Source organism: Corapipo altera, unplaced genomic scaffold (assembly GCF_003945725.1).
Source record: "Corapipo altera isolate COAL_440 unplaced genomic scaffold, ASM394572v1 57, whole genome shotgun sequence".
In the NCBI taxonomy this organism is placed as follows: Eukaryota; Metazoa; Chordata; class Aves; order Passeriformes; family Pipridae; genus Corapipo; species Corapipo altera.
Genome location: NW_020884905.1, coordinates 4,974,711 through 4,997,218, shown reverse-complemented (window position 1 = coordinate 4,997,218; position 22,508 = coordinate 4,974,711). Strand labels below are relative to the sequence as shown.

Here is a 22,508-nt window from a genome sequence, read left to right as displayed (position 1 = left end):
TCTACATTTTCATTCTAGCACCTCTCAAAGTTACAGTAAGTACCAGTATGTACAAGAGATACTGGGCTGTGCTTATGATCAAGTTGACCTCTGCTTGCCTTGCTTCCCACAGGAGGGCCAACATGCCAACCTCATGGACAAGTCCCACAAGGCAACCTTGCACATATGAATGTACTTGTGGACCTGAGCAGGTCACAGGGCTGTGGTTCTCACCAGCCTACACCTGCTCTAGCCCACATGGTACCTGCATGTGCCACAGTCAGCACCTGGACGTGAAGGCAGATGGAATCCTTCTTACAGAGGACCCCAATGTCACCTTCCTGAGACTGCCTGAAGCAGGGAATGTCGAGGATGTCTAAACAATGTGGGTAGGTATCCACGACCTTGTGAGCTCTATCTCCCAGCACAAGTACTTTGCAGTTTTGCTCAATGAGCTGCAATTAGATCCTGACAAACACCTGTCTGAGTTGTCCAGAAATTGTTCCCCTGAAGCTCATGTATGTGCTGCTCAAGGAAACTGGTTTCTCTTCAGCACTCTTCATATAAGACCTGACATTTTAACACACATTTTGCACATTTCAGAAGCAAAGAAACTCATTAAACTCATCACAGTACTTTAGTAGTGAACTGTACTGAGGGACATGATGCTTCGGTGTAAATTTACTTGTTTGCTTTTTTTTTTAAATAAAGATAAGACAGAGGAATGCTTCAATCAGACTAGGGTGGCTAGTGTAAAATTAAGAGGGAGTCAGTCCACATACCAGCAGCCAGGATTTAAGAGGCTGTCTACTGACAAACAAGACACACCCCACTCCCACCAAAAAAAAAAAAAAAAATTTTAAAAAAAAAGTCAAAAAGAAACCCCAGAAAAGCAGCCTAGATCATCTTCCATAGTTTTGGCACACCACTTCTTTGGGGAGGCTATTTCACATTCCTCTTCTCAGTAGGTAGCTTTACCAAGTAATAAATGCTACTTCTCATGGTTTTGGCTCAAGACTGTCCTACAGAGGATGAGGCAGAAAACAGGCAGCACTAGAATTTGACTTGAGAAGATATTCTGTGTTTACAGCATCCTCCAGAAAAGCAATGACTGCAGCAGTAGTAGTAGACCACCTGCAGCAAGGTAAGCGGTAAGTGAGAATTAAAGAAGAAAGAAAATGCTGACTGATATTCTCAGACATTAAAGACTTGACTGGAGCCAGAAATCAAGTGATGGATTTGCTGGGGTGCGTCTTTCTCACATCTTCAGTAAAAATTTAGAGGAAAAGCAGAGATTAAAGAGTGACCAAGACTGTGGAAAAGAGCTGGTGAGAGAAAGCATGGTAAAATCTTGAGAAGATACAGATGTCTGTATTCATTCAATGGCATTATGCCACTTTACATGCAGTGAAGATGTGTATTTAGTGCCATGTATTATCCAGCCTAGACAGAGGCACTGTGTGATAGGGGTTAATGTGTAGAGTGCCTAAGTGGGCAGTGATGTCCCTACATGCAACTGGAGGCATTAATGCTGCATAGCTGGAGGAACTCTATGTGACCTTAAAGGCTGTACATACAAGTCTTGCCTGCAAAACCCGTGAGAACTTTTCCTGCTATGATTATAAACTTAGTACTAAGTTAGACTCTCACAGAGTTATATAATCCTATGTGGTAGTTAATGAAGTGCTGGATGTAAGAAAAATAACTGTAATGTTATTTTGCCCCTGGTATGCTTTGCCTTATAAGGATTAAACCTAGAGCTAATTCACTTGTGTTTTGTGATCTCTATCATGCTGCAATAATATTACTTAGCACTTTATAGCACTTCTCACTTATAAAAAGTGCTTTATAAACATTATCTAATTATTAATCTTCACAATAGTCCTGTGATACAGGTAGACCAGTCAATTTAAAGTTCTTTTTTAATAAACTACTAGCACTTTAGTAAATTGAAAAGTATAGAACACATTAAAGTCACTGAAGAGAAATAAAAGTTAGTCAACAAATCACAGTTCTCCCTTTAGCATTCTAGGTGGACAATACTCATAGCAAACTGTCAGTGATACCACCTCTGAGGTCCACAGAGGACAGTCTACATAGTAAACACTCACTTTTTTCAGATGGTAACATGAATAAGGTGAACAAAGAGGGACTCTACCAAAACAACAGAGGTCCCTTGATCAAGGCCACTAAGTTCTATACAAGCAAAACATAGTATTTCCTACTCTACAATGTTTGGGATCTAGGTATACAACAAGGGACAAGAGATGGGGAAAGGAAGGAAATCAGTCAAGTGGTAATCATCACTGTTCATACTTTATCTGCCTATGTAAACATATGCAGAGCCATTTTATGACAGTATACTCTCTACCTCATTAGTACTCCATAGTTCTCTCCAGTGATACACCTCAAACTTTAGTGTTTGTGATCAAAGACAGGACAAGAGTTTGCCATTTGGTTAAACACATCATGCAACTAATCCCATATTAGCTATTGTGAAGAAAATTAACTCTATACCAACCAAACCCAGTACATTTACATAATCACAAACGGAGTTTTCCTCAAGGTCACTGTTTTATGCAGTGCATGGCATGGACTTGTCTGTGGGATGACTCAATGCAGGGCAGAAGGCTGCTGCCTGAGGATGAGAAGGGCTGCCCCATGCATTGCTGACATTCAGACGTATGTAATGAGTGAGGAATGCAGGAAGAAAGGGGAAAAAAAAAAGAGTCTCCTACTTAAGGTAGTTTAAAAGTTGCCCCAAAGAGTTTGCAGTCTACATCTGGTTTTGTCATAAGTCTATGAGATACAGGACAAACTTCTTAAAACCATGCTTTTCACACAAGGTCATCTATTGACTATATGTTCCTCATGTGCTCCATGCCCAGCTTGAAACTTGGGATCTGCCTTGCTCAAAGTACTGATCATCAGGAATGCAGCTGAAGTTACTGTGCTTTCAGCTCAGTACCCAACCTTAAATATTCTGGGAAAGATAGGAGCAGGATGCCTCAAACTAGATTCCCAAATTAGTGGGTACTTTCAACCTTGATTTACTGTGTCCCAGTCTCCACCTGTCAAATGAGGACAATAATTTCTCCTCATTTCACCAGAGTGTTGTGAAAATAACTTCATTAATGGTTTCTGAAGCACTGTAGTGTTGAGTGCTATGCAGAAACCTAAGAGGAAATTAATAATTCTGTCTCTGGAGCAAGTTTTGAAAAGCATGCACTAAAAAGGGCCTGAAGGCACACACTTAACCAAAGAGCAAAAACATAAAATATTGGATTTGAAATACTTGAACAAAATATTTGAACTGCTCATTGAATACTGTACTTGCATTATCCAGCAGATTTCATCCTGATTTTAAACTCTCAACTCATAATCTCAGTTTTTATTTGTAAATTACCATGTTTCTAAAAATTCATAGCTATCCAGCTCTGAACGCCATAGCACGGAATCCTAGTGATAAGCCTCTGGCTCAATAGCATCACTAGCAATATTTAGAGTCACTGTACAGATCTCTATCATTTCAGCTCATGGAATAAGGCAACAATAGCATCTCTCTCAACAGAAACCAGTACTTCAAGGAAAGAAGACCCCATTTTGACAGATGATTTTGATGATACAATGAAATAAAAAAGGAAAGATGCAATTCGGGGGGAGAAAAAAATGCTCAAAATTTTATACAGAGCAACACATATTCCCTTCCTTTCCAGAAACAGCCAAATAATGTTGATCATAGTCTTTCCAAATGTTTTGCCCCAAGAGGAAGCCTAAAATGGAAATTATCAATCCAAACGGTTACAGTTTGTGAAGAAATTAATTTAAAAAATCCTGTTTACAGCAATTTATAAGTGAGCATTTTCAGGCAATCTTGATGACAGTCAATATTCTCTGCCCTACCTAGAATACACATGCACACACTGTTCTACACAGTGTTTTGCTTGCTGTGCAACTTATTTTAATTCTCTCCCAGCACATCATCTTCAGTGCTGATGGGTTTTAATTATTTATTTATTTTTATTATACACCCCCCTAGCTGTTTCTTATATGGAAGAACAGTATTCCTTAGTTTCCCTTAAATAATAGACAGATGACTAATCACTGTGGCACCCAGGAAAGATATGTCAGGTAAAGTAAATATTCTCTAAAGAATGGACCCTTGAGCTATCCCTGCCAAACGCTCTTACCTGGAACTGTCACAATGATTGTGGTGTGGCCAAAGAAGGAGCCTTTGATGACTGAGGAGATCCTGGTGAGTAGAAAAAAGCCTACTGCCAGTCAGTCTAAAGCAGTGCCATTTAACAGAAGTGATAGAACCAGAGGGCTGCCTTTCCTGACTATAACACTGAGGCTATCAAATGCATTTTTAAAAATGTGAGTGGTTGAACAACATTATGATGGTATGGTTTATATGGGGTCAGAGCAAAACTAGAACTGCAGCTTCCACAATATCAACATAGAAAAAAGGACATCCAGTGCCCCACATCCCTTCTAAATCCACTCTTTATAAAAAACAAATGTGCAGAACAGTGTTTTATGTTTAAGATTCTCAGGGAAAAAAAATGTCCTGAATATATAATGTTACTCCCGACATGAAAAACGGTTCAACCTTTTTTAGGTGTGCTGAAACAATCCGGTTTAGGTGTGCTATGGCACAAATTCCTTGTTCTTTTAAGTTTTTAAGAACTGTCCTTCTGTGCACCACATCAAACTTTTTAAAACTCCTTCCTACCCTAATGTTGGCTACTCAATCCATAAAGCAATTTTCCCCTCATTCTAAAGTAATGCTTGCAATATCCTCTCCTTGCTTTCCCTTTTTGTTCTTAGCTGCCAGTATTCTTAATTTATGTGCTTCGCCTGTATTTTGATATCAAGTCCAGTCATCTGAGTAACAATTCTGATGCCCTGAAACCTGCCATACAAAGCAATGTGAGGATTAAAAGAGGACCCTGACTGAATTGATGGATGTCTGAAGCCTAACAGATCAGATATAGCCGGCATGTAGTCTGTGACAGTGTTTAAGAGACAAGCAATGCATCTCCTCCAGAGTCCCGACAGATTTAGGGGACTCACACTCTACATGTGGCCCAGAGACAGAGTAGACAGCACAGGAGCAGCCTCAGGGACAGCAAATGCCCACAGATCTCTTCTACTTGAGAAACAATCTCCTGTCCTGAACCTCATCAGTCAAAACACGTTATGACTCTTGGGGATGGTCCTGAGCAGGGCTAAGAGTTGAGACTCAATGATCCTTATGAGTGCCTTGCAACTCAGCATATTCTGTGATTCTGTGAAAACTGAACTCCATCCTGTCACAAACAGATGAGTGGTAGAGAACAAAAGAACTCTAAGCAAAATATGTAGGATAGCAGAGAGTCCACTTACATGGCTACAAAACCAAATTCACAGCACTGAGGCCTTTCACAACCTGTCCACAATACTATAATTCAATACTAAATACTATACCTCAGACAAGAAGTAACTGATGTCCCAGCAATAGGCTTAAAACTCCCACTTTGTCATGGCAAAGTAAAAAAACCAACCAACCAAAAAAAAGGCAACTTAAAATGGACAGACTTTTTGTCCTCTTGCCACAATTCCTTACAATAGTTCTTCATCCACAGTGGGTTCCTTGGTACCAGGCAGCTGATATTTCCCTTTTCCAGATATATTCTCATATAGTTTGTGCTATAGACAGTAATGCTTTGTTTGGTCCTCACAGGCATCAGGAATACAGGCCCATGGAACACAGCTGGGAGCTGCACATGCAGAAATGCCTGTGCTGGAGCTGAAAAGAGCAAACCCACTTCAAAGCAGCAATGGAGAAAGTCAGAAATTGGTCAGACAAGAAGGATGATGTGAGGAAAGAGAAAAGATAATGGGAGGTGTGGTTTGCATGTGACACTCATGAGAGGATTAATACACATAATTATGAGCAGCTAAGCAACAGGGTCCTCCCAGGTGGGCTGCATCTGACTGAGGTTACTGGAAGCTCCTTGGAGCAGAGAGCCCAGTATGAATTTTCAATAATTTACTCTGATGTTAAAATACTTCTAATCTGATAATATGCTGTTGTCAAGAACTAGTGACAGGGAAAACTCTCAGGCAATATTTATCTATCAACTCACTTCTGTTGTTTCATTTAAAGTCAAACTTACAATACGATCAGCTACTTATTTCTTCACAGACACACCTATGAAGTACATAATTCAGTAACATACTTCAGAGAAATAGCTTCTATTACACAATAAAGAGAAATGCAAGCTCTTTCTTTTACTTTTCAAGCAATTTGCCTCATTACTCCCAGGTTAGAGAACAACCCCATTCAAATAACAGAATAAATCTACCCCCTTATTTGTTCTCATGGCAGGGGAAGAAAACATCTTTTACACTTCTCTACGGCAGGAGACAACTGACTGGAGATTGTAGGAGTGTACATGTCCACAGAAGAGAGAAGGGAATTCATACACAAAACTGTAGCTAAGGAAGCAACTGCTTGAACTCCATCTGGCATGTGAAGATGACTTAAAGACCTGGAAGTCTGTGTTTCAATGAAGAGATTCAAGAGAGAGCTGATATGGAAAAAAGGACTAATTTCTCTGATATGGTTTCATGTCTTGCAAGTGGTCTGTTAACATTAGAATGACTCACAGTTACATGCTGTATTCTCCAACTTTGTATTTCTCACATTCCCAGCAGTTCGAGAGCACCAGACCTTGCTCTCCTGATCTGCAGATTGTCAGTTTCACATCAATAAATACTGTCCAAAAACTGCATATAATCAGTTCTGTGACTTACCTGGGCTGTAAATACTCTTCGGATCAGATTATCTCCCATTTGAGAACACTAGAAGAAACCCACAGAAACAAAACAGATAGTTAGTAATTAAACTTACTTAAATAATATCTTGTCCAGCCAAGTACATGTAAAATCTTCTAGTATTATCCTCCTGGCAGAACTCAGAAATAGCAAGGACAGATCCGTAATGAAAAATGAATGTCTTAGCACCCTGAAATCTGTTTCATGTTCAAGAATTGGCACCTTTCTCCCATTTACAGTTTTCATATTATACAAACATATACACTGTGAGTCAATGAGGTATAGAAAGATAAGCTTCAAATACATTATGGACAATCAGCATAAACTAGAGCTCAGGATCCCTGGGTCTCCCTAAGCCTTTGGAAACAATCAACGTTTATGGTGTTCAGCCGTTGCCTCAAGGGAAATACACACAGCTTCAGTGAGATAATGCACTCAAAGTGTCATGAGTTTTTGAAGCAAAAGTATAACCTACAAAAGCCTCCCCTTCATAAACCAGCTTTCAATAATATGATTATCAAATCCAAATTATACAACTTGCAGAGCCCAAGTGTGCCCACATTGCAGACCTTGAAATAGAAAACCTGATTCTTACACAGAAGTTTAACCTGTTCAATCAAGTTTAAATGAGGTTTAACAAAATACTAAAAATAAAGGTCCAACTACTAAAGGCAGAATACTATTTCTTTAAAATTCTGAAGCTCTGCAAGATAGAGAAGGTTCACCAAAACAAAGACAACTTTAGCTGGTCTCAAACACAGTCTAAAGTAGTAAGTAGTATAACTACAGCGAGAGAGAGAGAGAGAGTGTGTGTACCAGACTCTTCTGAGAGGTGCACAAGTGACAGGATGGGAGATTATGGACACCAAGTTGCAACAAGGAATATTGCAATTAAATATTGTTAAAAGTAAAAAAAAAATCATTAGGACAATAAAATAGGAACATGTATGACAGAGAGACTTTGCAATCCCTGCCACTGGAGATTTTCAAAACTTGACAGAAGCAGCCCTGAGGAACCTGATCCAAGCTGGCCTTGCTTTGAGCTGAGAGCTGGTACTCAAGAAAGTGCCTCACTTCTTGCTGACTCGCTTGAGGGCTCATAGCCTTCACCTGATTCCAAGCTGGAGCGGAGCAGGCCACTTCTTCTGGACAGAAGAAACTGCAATCACCTCTCCCATGAAGCAAGTGCAAATTTTAACCTGGAAGAACCTCGATTTTTATGTATTGGAATTAATGGTGGCTCAAAATATGCTAATCAGCAATCCAATAACTGATAAGTTTTCTGCAAAGAAAGCTTACACTTCTAGCAGGCAAATAGCCCCATCACGATGGCACCTTCAATCTGAGCAAGACTGTGAAACAAGCACAGTCACATGCTATTTCATAGATGTGTTAAACTACTTACTGCAGTGACTTCCTTAAAATCCTGTAAAAAGTGAGATATGGCACAGAATAGAGACAAATACCCTGCTGGGTTTATTTGGTTTCCAAACAACACAGAGTGGAAGAACGAGAGAGGCAGTTTAAGTTCATAGTAAGTGTGGCTCCACTACAGCAATGCTGGAAACATCACATCATCTCAAATTCATTAAATCAATTGTCAGTTCCTGAATATTCATGACAGATTACTGTACAGGTGGCTTAGATTACCCATTTTTTGTAAGGAAGGGAAAGATTAGCTAATATTTCCCCAGAAAATCTGGGGGCAGCCTTTGTGAAACGCCTTGGGTTACTCCAGAAGGAAATGAATACAGCTTTTGAAGAATAACACTAAGGCACACACTGTTCACAGAAAGTGACTTGCCTGAGGTCTTGAAGGCTGAAATAAAAGCCAGTTCATACTTCAACTCCTAAATCAAAGGACTAGGTCCCAATAGTAGAAATGCAGTCAACATAGTAACTCTGAAGAGAACATATTATACAGATTTTGTATTTCCTTCTACAGGCTGCTCCAGAGACTGCTAAACACAGAAATCAAGCTAAAACGATCAAGCTTAATAGCAGATTGAAATTTGTAACAAAGTTTTGAATAAAAGATTACACTGAATAAAACACTAGAGTGGGTTGCAGGAGAGATAACATAAGAATGAAATGAAACCATCAAAGGTTTATGAAGCATCTCTGTTTCTCATTGTTCATGTCTTCTGTTACCTGACCTTCATGTTGCAGAGTTTCACAAACCAGCATTTCACACTATCCATATTTAAAACTAACCCATACAAAGTACTCTCAATTTAAATAAGGGTTTGTGTTCTCTTGGTTTGTTTGGTTGTTTTTTTTTTCAGTTGTGCCTTCTGTGATGTGCCCACCAATGATGAACCACACCAGCCAGTCTTGGTTTTCAATACCTCTCCCTCTTTCATCTCCATTGAGTCTTATATAAATGCTCCTGGCTGAAACCATAGGTAGTCTACATCTCGGGATACATTTTTCCCTTACATCTTAGAATCCTATAATTTATAACATGAAATTTAAACCAAGCTAAATTAGTAATTCAATCCCCATATTCCAATTTAATGAACTAGAGGTTTCATTGCTTTATTGTTTTGTGCCAGTGGACCAATTGCTTGGTTTACAGATGGAATGTAGTTCTTTCTTAATAAATAAATGCATAAAAAAATAAAGGTATCCTCAATGCAATTATGCTGATGTCCCTCAGGAACCAGAATGCAATTATTTAAAATATTATTTTCTTAGATTACTCTCAAGAAAATAAGGAAAGAAATATGAAATTTGTGTCCTTTTAACTTAAACTCATTTTAAGAGCAGCAACAGTGATGCAGATAGTCCCCAGTGGCAACTGAGAAGCACTTAGCCAGAAAATTGTTATTGGATTACAGTTCTGGCTTCATAAAACGTGGCTAAAGATCATTTTAGACATCTATGGAATGACCCATTGTCATAACTGGTATGACAAACAAGTGACAAAGTTATTCTATTCAGCCATTTTGAGGATTTTTCAGATCACAACAGTAACTTGGGGCTGTATCAGCCTACACAGTTTGGATTCAATTATAAAAATAACTCACAATAAGAATAATTCTAGCATAAATAATTGAATCTCTCTAGAGGAAAAATCCTCACAAACATGTGCATTCACTTTCAAGTGTTCCTGATGTATAAAGAATTGTGAAGTGATAGAGTGATCAGAAGTCAATTCCGATAGAGAACTACCTTTCAGACTAACTGGTCTTCTTTATTAAAATAAACAAGATGGAAAGGGCACCAAAGGACACTGCATGATTTTTAACAATGCGCAAACTGAAACCACTTAGATACCACCAAGGTTCATACGATCCTTTTCATTTCACTTTATAGTCTTTTTCAAACAAATGATTTCCTGCATGAGAATCCTGCCTCCCATATTTTACTCTGCTGATAAAAAAACCAACTAATGTGAATACATATCAGATGTACATGTGCATACTTAAATAAATGCAAACAAGAAATAAAACTCTTCACCCTTACATTTGAGGTCACCAGTGACCACTGGCAATACTGTAAAAATCAGAACCCTAATAAAAAAATGTAACATGGGATTTAATTTCTTCATGTGAAGTCTGTCATTTTTCTTCTCTGCCCATTACACGGTATGTCTTTGCTCGTATAATTGCATAATTAACATCCTCGGCACCTATTTCATCCCTTGTTAATTTTGCTAAATATAAATACAGATACGCTCAAGGAAACAAACTTGGCAAGTGAAGAAGCATAACCAATTTAAAGGGGAAAAAAATCTATTCAAATCCTGATAATCAGTAGTGTCACTGAGCATTACTAGATGCTTGCAAGCCACATGATGGCCCTCTGAATAGAAGTGTCAATGCTAGTTCAGCTTTCACTGGGATGACAGAGATCGGCCCAAAATGTTGGTACAAGGAGGTCTTGGTTTTGTTTGCCTGTAAGCAGTCATGCAGCACCAAAGAGCAGTGGTGGTAGCCGGTAAACCACACTGGTCTCACAACATTGTTAGTTCCCAAATCTTTTTTCTGAAAATCAAAAGGATTTGGGATGGGGTAGGGAGGTTGATAAATTTTCCAAAGTTTTAATCGATCCACCCTTCACAAGGAAATTGGCAGTTTTATTTCTTCCTCCACAGTGTCCAAAAAGTAATTCTGATCATCCTTGTGAAAAAGGCAAATTTCAGAGGGGTTCCATTTGGTGGGGTCACAGAGACCAGATCTGTATTCTGCCTAAAATGTGGATCCTCACATTTAGGATCAGATTTTAAAACTCTTAGTCACACCAAAATTTACTCAGTTCCTTGAATGATACTAGGTCATGGAGGATGGTGTTATTAAATGAACAGAAGTTTGCATCAGAAACATACTTTTGAACTTACTGCTTCCATACAGGATACTGTCTCTCTATGAAGATGGATAATGTCATTTGATACAGTGGCTTGCAATCAGAATTCAAAAATCCTTCTCATTAAGAGTTAGTATCAAACTTGTTTCATTGCAGTCACTATCCAGTACAATCTGAAATTATACCAAGGTCTGTCCCCCAGCATACTGTGCTGACCTGTTTATCTCTAGAATTCTGTTTAATTATCCAGAAGTGCACAAGAAAATGGAGAGTCCAGTTTGAATACCCTGATGCTGTCTCAGCAAGTTCTGCTCCCAGCACATACTATTTCAACAGCCAGTGATCACTGGAGTTAAAGTGCACACAAGCAGCTGAATAGGATGCAATTCTTATTCTTATGATGAATATCAGGGTCAGAGGTGAGTGCCAGATAACACAGAGCAGATGTGGAGGGAGTAGAAGGAATTCTGTTTACTTTGGGTGACCACCTACATTTCAAGGGGGTGGGGGAAGGCTAAAACTGCAAGATAAAGACTGTTTAAAGGAGTGCATTGTACAATATTTTGCAGGACAAAGCTACATTCTTGTATATTAGCAAGAACTATTGTTGAAACATAAAGCACAGTGTGGCCCAAATTAACCACTTAAGAATGTGACTCTTCATGAAAAAAATGAGAGAAATCTTTTAAAAACATAGCCCATAACCTGTGATCACTTCAGCTGATATTGAAAAGTTCTGTTTCTTTTTGTGTTGCCCGTATTTCTTTCCATTTCAGAATTTTCTTCAGGTATTAAGAAGCAACACAGCCTTGCAAAGTGGAAATGGAGAAATTCTGATCTGAACCTGAGGGAAGTTCTAGATAGTCACTGAGAAGACTCTGCAATATGCAGATGACAGCACATTTGCAATCTCTCATTATGGAAAGAGAAAGTACTGCAAGTTATTGCTAGATGCTTGCGCTTAGATCATCAGTCCAAGCTGTGCAGAAGGGACATGAAACCGCTCCAAACAGAGAGCAGATGATTCTTCCAAAGATGATGCACAGAGCTGGAGATACACAGGAACTCTGTGAGCTGGTAAAACTATCGGCAACCATTGACCTGCTCAGCTTTTCACAGCCCACGGCGAGGGATGAAGAACCTTTCTCCTCAGCCCAGTCAGCTGTTAACTCCCAAGCCACGAGGAGGCTGCTACCATGGGAGACAGGTGAGAAGACTGATCACTTCAGTTATACCAATGAGCTTATTGTACGATGAATGAACTTTGTTTCCCCTGCTCCCTCTTCCCCTCCCAAAGAAATCATGAAAGTCATTAAGCATCTTGATGTTTTCCATATGGATGTTTCTACAAGTTATAAGGTCAAAGTGGACCAGTTAGGAGAACTTAAGATCATCAGAAAAGACTGAAAAGGAGCAAGGGGGCAGGGAAACCAGCTCACTTTTAAAAGAAAGAAAACAAAACCAAAACCCCACTCTCGAACCAAACTATCTAGGGATAAGTTGCATTTTCCAGCATGCTACAGACACCCATTTCCTAGACTACTGACAGCCTCTGTGAAGGTTGTTTCAATAAAGACTCAGCAAACAAATAGATAGGTTTTGCTGAAAATATTCCCCCTAAACATGATATTATATATAAAATATATTGTATTTTAAATATATATAAAATATATAGATAATATATGTTACATATACATATTTTAAAACAGGCCTAGTAGTTACATCCACATAATATCATCCAGTCAGTGCTCAAGATGGAATTAATGGGACTATCATTATAATTTTTAACTAGTACTTACAGAAAAATCTAATAGAGACTAGTAATCTGTGGAAGAAGAGATCTTAGAAACAAGTTCAATCTAAGCAGGAAAAAACAAAACAAAAAAAAATTCCCACCACATTGATGACCACCAGTTAGCCTGCTAACTTTCTAAATTAGTTATTAAATTTTTTCCTTTAGAAGCTTTTTTTTTAGGGGTGAAGTACATAGCAAGGAAGTACGTTTGGCAAATGATCTCTAAACTACTCTGGACTCTTTGAAGATACAGTAGAACAACATTTTTAAAGATATACACTGCCTCATTTAGATGATGGATTGAAGTGGAGGACGGAGGGCAATTTAAGTAGAAAATCCAACAGTTTTCAGTTCTAAGTCTTCTGTGTACATCCCTTCTCGGGTAACATTAAAGATAAGTAAAAAAGATCTTAAAAGCTGGAATGTATTTGCAGCATAAAGTATTCATTCTTTTTCAAAATCAAGACAATCTGCAGAAACAATTCTGATATTGCTAAAGTTTGGCTGAAACAAATGAGCAAAATTATAATTATTTTCCAGAAAGTGGAAGGGAATGGATTTCCATCCTACCATAGGGTGCTGCCACACTTCCACTTTGGCAACCAAAGGAATGCTGTGGGCACTGTATAAAGACACGTGTGGCAGCCTGAGGGTTAAAGCAGATATTCCTTATCTTTGACAGATGGTTAATTCATAGTCATTATTACTAAATTCAATTGCTCAATAATTTAGATATGACAAACATGTGTGCAGGAATATATGCCAGGGCACCCTTCTAGGAATCCCAAAATGCAATATTCTCTCCATGCTTTCACCATACATCCTCGTGCTGAGTGTGACAGATTGAAACAAATGTAGGCTTTCTGAGCATTTCAACTCCCTCCTGCCACTCTTGTTACATTACAGAGCAGTTCTAGAGAGTTACTGTGTCCAGACCCAGGATGGATGAATGGGCTTGGCTAAAACAACTATTTTGTCAGTAAGTGTAATGCAAGATCAATTTTTTTTGGTTTTTTGGCCTAACTTTTCCAGTTCTATGCTGCAAGTATCACCACTTAAGCAATCACAGGGAACTAACTTGCAGATAAGGTCACAGTTTGAATAGCACTGAGTGCTAGTAGGTCTACTTAAAGGTTGTCTGAAATGGCTTTAAAGTAGACCATATCTGACGTAACCTTTATATAAATGATGAGTTGCATGCCCACTTCTACCAAACAAATAAAGATTCACAAAGTGGGGCCACTCAATAAACTGCCCTTCTCTCTTCATTACATCCCCTATCCCAAACCCAGTCCATTTTCCTATGCGGTGACAGGCATAAAGATATTTTGGCAAATACTTCTTAAAAAAACAATCAAAAAAGTAAATTCCCTTTACCTTCTTTGAGTTGATATAGCGGTATAGGAAACTGAACTTCTCCCCTTCTCTGTTCTCACTGATACTTCCAAATTGGCTGGCACAAGAAAGCACCTCAAAACACCTCTGCAGCTCACTCACTGAAGTTCAAAGTCTTCCACTGACTTCAAAGGCGTTTGGATCAGGCCCAAAGTCAGCATCCTAACATGTGAGCACAGACTACCAAGCCACAACACTGGCTGGAATCCATGTCATTTACATGCTACTGCTGAAGAAGTGCAGGAGGCTTACAGAACTTCAGGTCTCAAAAGCATGTGCTATTCTTTCCTTGTTAGTTTACAAAACATTTTGTGAAGTTTCACCAATTTCTGTGCTGATATAGATGTCTTTGACATCTTGTGTGCATAAGTTTTCTGTTCCCTCCCTGTCCAGAAATTTTATTGCCTTCATGCCTGTCTACAAAGCCCCAAGATGTCATATTTTTTGTTTCTAGAGGAGAGACCTCGCCTTTACTTGTTAGTAACTCACCTGGCACACTATTGGCACTATATAATATGAAAGAATAAATCACAACACTAGTAAATGGGAAAAGCCTCTGTGCTGTTTTTGCATCACAACCATTAATCCTACTCAGAGTGCTTGCAAAACAAAAAAACTCCAGGCAAACATGTGAAACCTAAACCTTACCTGTAAGTGTGCAAAGTATCTCAAGCCACAGAGGCAAATGAATCTGACCTTCTGTACACTCAAGGCAAGTGAATCCATTAAACCAGTTCAGGTAAAATATTCACAGTATCTGTTTCAAAGACCCACATTAGCACCTGAATCGACATCATCCTGTTTGTGTTTCACACCATCCTACACTACAACTGCTTCAAACCACAGCCACAGCGGACCCAAGACATGCTAAGCTGTCTCAGCCCCTAAAGCTAAGGAGAGTTAAAGAATAAGACACCTCATATGTCTTTCTCAACAACTCATACAACCTATCCTTTGGCAAGCAACTGCTCATATAGTGGTGTTAAACTGCCTCTCATTTTCTTGTCCTCTAAATGAGCTTGTAAACTCTCCTTATAAGCAGCTTGTAGAACTGAAGTAAAACTAATATGAGAGTACCATAATCTCAACAGTATGGTGCCATATGGGACACCACACAGAGCTGAGGGTAAGCAAAGCTGGAAGAGAAAATGTGCAAGCCCCTCTCACCTTTTGTATCCAGGTAAACACACACCTCTGGGGAGCAATCAAATTTTTTAAAGTCATAAAAGTGCAGTAGAACATCACAACTCATCTCTTCTCTGTCTCAACAGATAAAGCATTCTTTTGCCTCTAATTAAAAAGATTAATAAAGTCAGAGAACACATCAGGTTTGCATCAATCATTGCCCATGTGGTTCTTATTACTGTAATTAAAAGTTATCTCTTCAAAATTGTTGGATGAAAGTCCCATGATCTGCAATTGAAAACACATTGAAGGGAGTTATCCAACTTATTTGACTGTTTTAAGACAGTCAAATATAAGAACACTGTGGAGGTAATATATTCAAAAGAGTCCTTAAAGGCAATTTGTCAGTAGAAGCGTCTTCTGAACCCTCTGTTAAAGAATGTGAGTAATACTAAGACTTTCCTTAAAAAAAAAAAAAAAAAAAAAAGAAAAAATATTAATTGAAAGAATTGAGGGTTTTTGTAAAGATATTATTTAAAACTCAGACACTGAAAATTCAAGGTTTTATCTTCAGAGATCTTTAGGTCCTGTATATATTTGGAATGTCCATTTCCCCTAGGATTGAATCTTTTAATGTATTTAGATTTTCACACAGAATGGGTCAAATTTCAAATAATCTTGAACAAACCTGGTTCTTTTGCTGATACATCACCCCATATTTCACAGAAAGTAATGCTCAATTTTGACATCCAAGCTTGCACAGTATATGAGATTTGGAAAATGGGTGATTTAAACCCAGATTTTTGCATAGGCAGGGCTGTAGACTTACAAATCTGTGAAATAGAAAGGCACTGCAAATAGAATGTATAATTTAATTATAGTACCTTTCATTCAGACATTAGTGTGCAATAGTTTTAACAGCAAGCTAATTACATCAAAGCTAATAGCATGCCTAAAAATAATGCTTTTAAAAGCTTTCTTTGTGTAATGTAAGTTAAAAGTGGGGGTTTTTTTCCATTCTCTTCCTCTTCTTTATCTTCACTGAATGCAAGTTTTACATTTTGGCATAGCATACAGTGACTTCATGGAGTTCTGTTCAAAACTGTTCAGGGTGTAAAACCACTTACTAGCTTTCAAGAAAGGTTTACTGGATGCTATTGAAAAGGTTATTTAATGGGCAGAAAGGTATCTCCTGTAACATAAAGAAGCCTTTTATTTAACAGGAAAACACCAAAGGGTGTTAAAGAAGGACTGATTCGGATTTTATCGTGAAAGAGAAAAGAATATTTTCCTGCCACTCTTATTTACATTTGAACTCTGCTACCAGTTTCCCTCTGCAGCTTCTGAAATCCAGTGGTCTCTTGCATCTTCTTTCCAGTTACCAACAGACAATGATCATGGGCATTGGATTTATATGACAGGGTATTTACATGACAGGAGAAGAACAGTCAGACTCCAAAGGCTATTTAGGAAACTAAAAGAGACTGTGTAATTTGTCCAACAATTCTTAGCTATAAAAACCAACTGTAATTTAAATTTTTGCTCAAATGGAATTATCCAACTCTCGGGAAAAAAAAATCACAAGGAATATGAAACGAGAGAAGTGCAGAATTCTTAAACAAGACTATGGGAGGGAAGTGGCATCACATATTCACTGTGTCTCTTTAAAATTTCCTATAGAAAAATTACTGTGTATCAAAGAAAGTGTGGAGAAAAGAGAAACAGTGATGCTGAATATGACAAAAAGCTTGTTTATGTTTAATACATAGGAGAAATTCTTCAAGGACAGTTAAATGTGACCCACTTAATACACCAAGGTCTCATATACCTATGGTACTCTGCTGAGTAAGTGCTGATCATGCAAATTAAGGCTGCCTGGGGATACACGGTGATTTTCAGTTGCAGTTTGAATTTTACAAGTTCTCAAAAACTTTTAGAGATGTGGAGACATGTTACTGGGTCACTAGGCTAGTTCTATTTCTTCAGCTGTTGGCTTATTTTGAAAATTCATTTGTCTGATATTCCTGAGTCTTCTGACACAGATCTGTATTCAGGAATGTAAAAATCTAATTATTGCTACTAGCTGAGTAATTTAAAGTACAGATAGGCAAGTCAATAGGAAAAGGTGTCACAAGACAAATATTTGAGCTTCAATAGGAAAGAGGAACAAAAATCTAGTGGTCACTGCAACTCTAGTTAACCCAAAAATTCATCAGAGTCTAGGAGTCACCGAAGTTAGAGTATGCTCTCAGTATACACTGCACTCAAGGCATGATACCTTCTGGATCGCCTTACACTTATTGACTTAGATTCCTTCCCAGTTTGCAATATGCTTACAAATCCCACTAGCCATAATTTGGGGTCATTATATCTGAGCAAGTGCAAGGAAATCCAAACTACACATCACCTCTGAAACTGGCATCAAAGAATCAAAATTTTACAAGCTAGCTGAAGATTAGTTTATGAAATAAAAGAGCTAAGAAAAATACACAAGAAGTTAGAAACAGCAATGCCTAGTTAATAAGGGTACAATGCTCCCACTGTCTGAATACAAAACAAAAAGGCAGACAATCCTTTTTTATAATTTTATTATAATTATATAGATTCTAACCTTTAGGGAAATAATGCTCTAAAACAAGTTGCCCTAACCCCCATTCCCCAAACATTTCTCTAAAAGATTAACTTGTGCCTTTTCCTATGGCTATTTTTAGTAATGGCATCAGTAATTAAACATTCCATGGTCTGGGGCCCCAAAGAAAACATCACTCTAGGTTCTGGATGTGTTCCATGATATCTTGAAACAATCTTAAAAAATGTATGCAGCCAGTGTTGTGATCCCCACTGGATCTGCAGGGACCCATTAGGATCATCAAGGGAAGCATGTGGTTGTGACAATGCAAGCAATTTAGCATTACTCACTGGAGCTGAAGCATGACACAGTGTGAAGCCACTATTGTTCTCCTTGGGTTTTCTGAAGACACTCAAGTTCAAACCTACTCACAGCCTAATTCGTAGCTGAAATCGGAGCCAGAGCCTGCAGCCTCTCAAGAGAAAAAGATTAACAGGGGAAAGAAGCTGAGGGGTTTTCCCCCCCAAAGATGACCGTGAAATATTAAAGATTGCTAGAAGCCATTTCATCACAAATCTCTTTTGAACTGTTTGTGTAACGGAAAAAATGGATTCTCTTACATTATCTTTGTGTTTACAAAAATACAAGCTGCCATATACTAATGGAAAAGCACATGGATGCCTGCTTCCATAGCTCACTTAGTATGATTTCTTTCCCTATGCAAAACCAAATCTACTTATAAGGTAATTGTTGCAAAACACTTTCCTGTCTGTCGGGAAAACAACCTCAGCTCTTAATGCCAAAGCACTGGCACAGTCAGTGAATGCAATGGAGTTCAGATTACACACTGCAACAGCTAACACGATGAGACATAACGCTTTCTTGCAAAAATGTCATTTCATTAGTTACCAAGTAAAAAAGGAATGTGGGTGCTTGAGGACACTTACTGTAGACTAATTGTGTGTGCATGTGTATACATATCTGGCACTTTTGTGCAAGTAAACTCGTGCATTTTCAGAGAAAGATACTCTACTACATAGGGCACTGAGATAGTCACTGCTAGTGACATTCCCTTTATGTTTGTATACTTACAAAAATGGTCCAAGATACAAATAGTTCAGAGTGACAAACTAAAAATAAAGATCAAACACACTAAGAGACAGTACACTTAAAACCCCACTTATTAGTATTAACAGTTATGGTGTGAGAATGACAGAAAGTTGACCTTGGTTAGTTAGTGTTTTTAAGCCACAAAGTGCATTTCTGATAGACACTATAAAAAACTGCGCTGCAGAAGCATTTATGGGGTACAACTTCCAAAGTGCACAGTGAGGTTTTATAGCTATCTCAGACCTAGTGGGCTAAATCCTGAGCTACTGAAATCAACACAGTTCCACTTACTCTAGTAGCACTACACCAATTTACATCATCCAAGGATCTTGCCCAAAAAATGTAATGGGACTCCTGTGGCCTCAGCTTTCACAGAACAAGCTGATACTATATAACATAATCTGACAAACCCGAGAAATTTGAAATTAAGACTTTTGCTCTCTCCATATTTCACCCAGTTGTGTTTAAGTGCATTGCTGCAGAGGCCTTGATATTACACAGTCAGTGCACCAAAACAGAGCCACAAGAATTTTCTCCTCACTCAGAAAAAGATCCTATTGACTTCAATGCAACTCATGAATTTCAGTGAGATCTTATTTAAGAAAAAAGTGGGTCTGGGCTAGGCTGAGTGACCACTGTGATATTAGAATGTAAAACACTTTTCACAGTGTGGTTTCAGATGATACCTTCCTCTGTGCTGTGGTCCTGCAGTAGGTGACAAGCCTTGCTTAGCTGGGGTTTCAAATGTAAGCATTTAGATCTGGATACCAACTTTCTCTTACATTGCAAAAGATGTCCCCAAAATTCAGAACTGGAGTATTATTCTTGGCTGACCAGAATAAAATAGAAGGACACTCTTCAATTAGTAGTAATTTTGAAACAATCTAAACGTTTGAGCAGATTTTCTCAGCTGGCACAAAACCAGCATTGCTGCATTTACTTCAGTGAGCCTAAAAAACTCACTCAAGTTGAAGGACTGACCCTTAGATGTCTACAATCTCTGTTAAATTACTTGGTATTAGTGACATGAAGTACTAGGCTCTGGCTGGAATTTCATGAAAGACGGATTAAAGGCCATCACTGGACAGAGACCATAGGGCAAAAACATACTTCAGAAAAGAAAATTTCATGTTTCAAGTTAGAGTTTTCTTCACAATGAAAGGTGACCTCTGATATCATCCTTGCCTTGCTCTTTGTATAAACTCTTTCTGCTTTCAGCACAACTCAAACACAGATGAGCACTGTCTCCATTCCTTCCCTAGCATCCCCATTTCAATATTCCAGACTCAACCATCATTTACCCCAGCAGGCCCCTACTGTGCATCTGTCCCTCAAATCTCAAATACCTGTCCTCCCAATCTGTTCTGAGGCCAAGTCCAAATGAGTTTTGTGCATGTAAATTCTATTATCTACAGGCATAAATGACAGAATCTACTGCCTATGCATGCAAATGTTAGCTATCTAGACCAACCAATGTGCCATTGTGTATTAAGGGACAAAGGTTTTTCGTACAGAGAGAGAAGCCTATTAAAAGTACCTCTGAAACCATGGCCCTAACATTATGTGCAAGAAAAAGAAGTAGTAGGTATTTCCAACAAGCATAATTTTCATGTAGCTTAAATCTCTGGATAACCTTCAGAGGTTGAGTTACCCTTGCTTACAGCTCTTCAGGATTCACCTGGCCTTTGATAATACTAGAGCATATGTGCAATCTGTCCAGTTAAAGTGTTCAGAGAAAGAAACATCATCCCACTAATACAGATTATCTGCAGCACCTGAAAGATTCCAGGTCATAAAGACATACAAGGAAGTTTAACAATTTATTCACCAGAAAGACACCGTGAGAGGCAAGAGATAACTAAAAAAGCCAGATGACGCTCCTATTTTGGGGCTGTTTTTATTTTTAACTAAGACACATTTTCTTTTAAACACTGCAGAAGTCAACACTTCTATGCCTATTCACAGGCAAAATTACATGATAGACCCTCTTTTTTATTTCTTTTTTAAAGTCAGGAACAATAATTCCAGGACTGAGAACTTCTAACACACTCAGTTTTGCCTAAGGCCAATTTACCCACTATCACAATCCCCTCCTGAAGAGGTCTGAAAATGGAAAAACTTATTTACCCCTCATTAAGGAAGCACATGGTTCATCCTCTACATTTTCTGTATCTATACAAAGTCAGGGTTTGGGCTCTATCAACTCAGTTCTGTTGCCAAGCTGTAATGAAGAACTGAATTCAGTTCAGCACACATGTATGTTATTCACACATTTATATACACCATTATATAGTTACCACTCAGTGTATGAATCAATCCCTTAGCAGTTTATGATTTATGCAGCTTGCTAGAAGAGAAGTAGGCCATGCCAGCCTTGAAAGCACTTTGGCTTAGTTGTTTTTGCTCATGAAGGACATGTTGTCCTGTAATTATTCTGTCATTTCTTAAAAGGTGAAATCCTTAACAGGTTCATGCTTTCTGTGCTGCTATGTGTATGTGTGAGTTTATGTCTGAGCACGTCTCACCAAGTAGGAATCATCATTCCAAATTACTTTACAAGGAGCTACATAGAACTGGACAGCTTAAAGTGTGGTAAATATCCTCAGAGTTTACATGGATGGCTTCAGGGGGAGCAGGGGCGGAGCAGCATAAGGGGGAGCCAAGGAAATCGTTAATATGTTCCAATTACTGAGCTGATTCACAAAATACACAACTGCATAAAAGTGTCACTTTCTGTTTTGATCCTGTCGGTGATGTAATGTAATGTTGTGTTTTCTTGTATCATTTAATAGGGGCACTATCAGCAAAATGTGTGACTTTAAACAATTATGCAAATTTTAAAGTAATGTGTTCAGAGAAAAACTGAAAGGAGATTCTGACATTAATCAAAGACTTCAGGCTAGCTTGCAAAAGTTCTGTAAAATATGGGCTAACCTTAGTGTTAGTGGCTGAAAGGCAAAGGTTTTTTGCTGCCTCAAATTAACTCTATTTTTTAGCTTATTTGAAAAAAAAACAACCAACCAACCAACCAAGAATACTAAATTCCCCTTTCTACACAGAAATCTGCCATTCAGCTTCAAAGAATAGCTCTAAGAAATATAACACCACCCTTCCACAGATATGTCAGAATATTTGGAAAATGTTAATAAACTTCTAGACTGATGTATGAATTACATGAATCATGGGAGCTCTACAATAGATTCTCCCTAAGAAGCCCTGCTGTGCCTAACTAATGTTTATCTGATATACTGACAATATGAAACTAATGAAGTGTGTAAACACAGCATACTGGTTTCACACTGAACTGGTTTCAATGAAAAAAAAGGTCAGATTGGACCCCAAATGAAAACAGGAGAGAATCTGGGTTTTTCTGATACTTCTACTTCTGGCTAGTTGGGGTTTCTT

General features: G+C 38.3%; 1 long non-coding RNA gene across 3 annotated transcripts in view; it reads right to left on the bottom strand.

Annotated features, from left to right (window-relative positions):
- LOC113950987 overlaps nt 1-22,508 on the bottom strand; it is a 230,061-nt gene that overhangs the window by 129,124 nt on the left and 78,429 nt on the right. For all 3 annotated transcript variants that reach the window (XR_003528961.1, XR_003528960.1, XR_003528962.1), the window contains exon 4: nt 6,781-6,828. This is a non-coding gene — a long non-coding RNA (uncharacterized LOC113950987). The remainder of the gene's footprint in view (nt 1-6,780; nt 6,829-22,508) is intronic.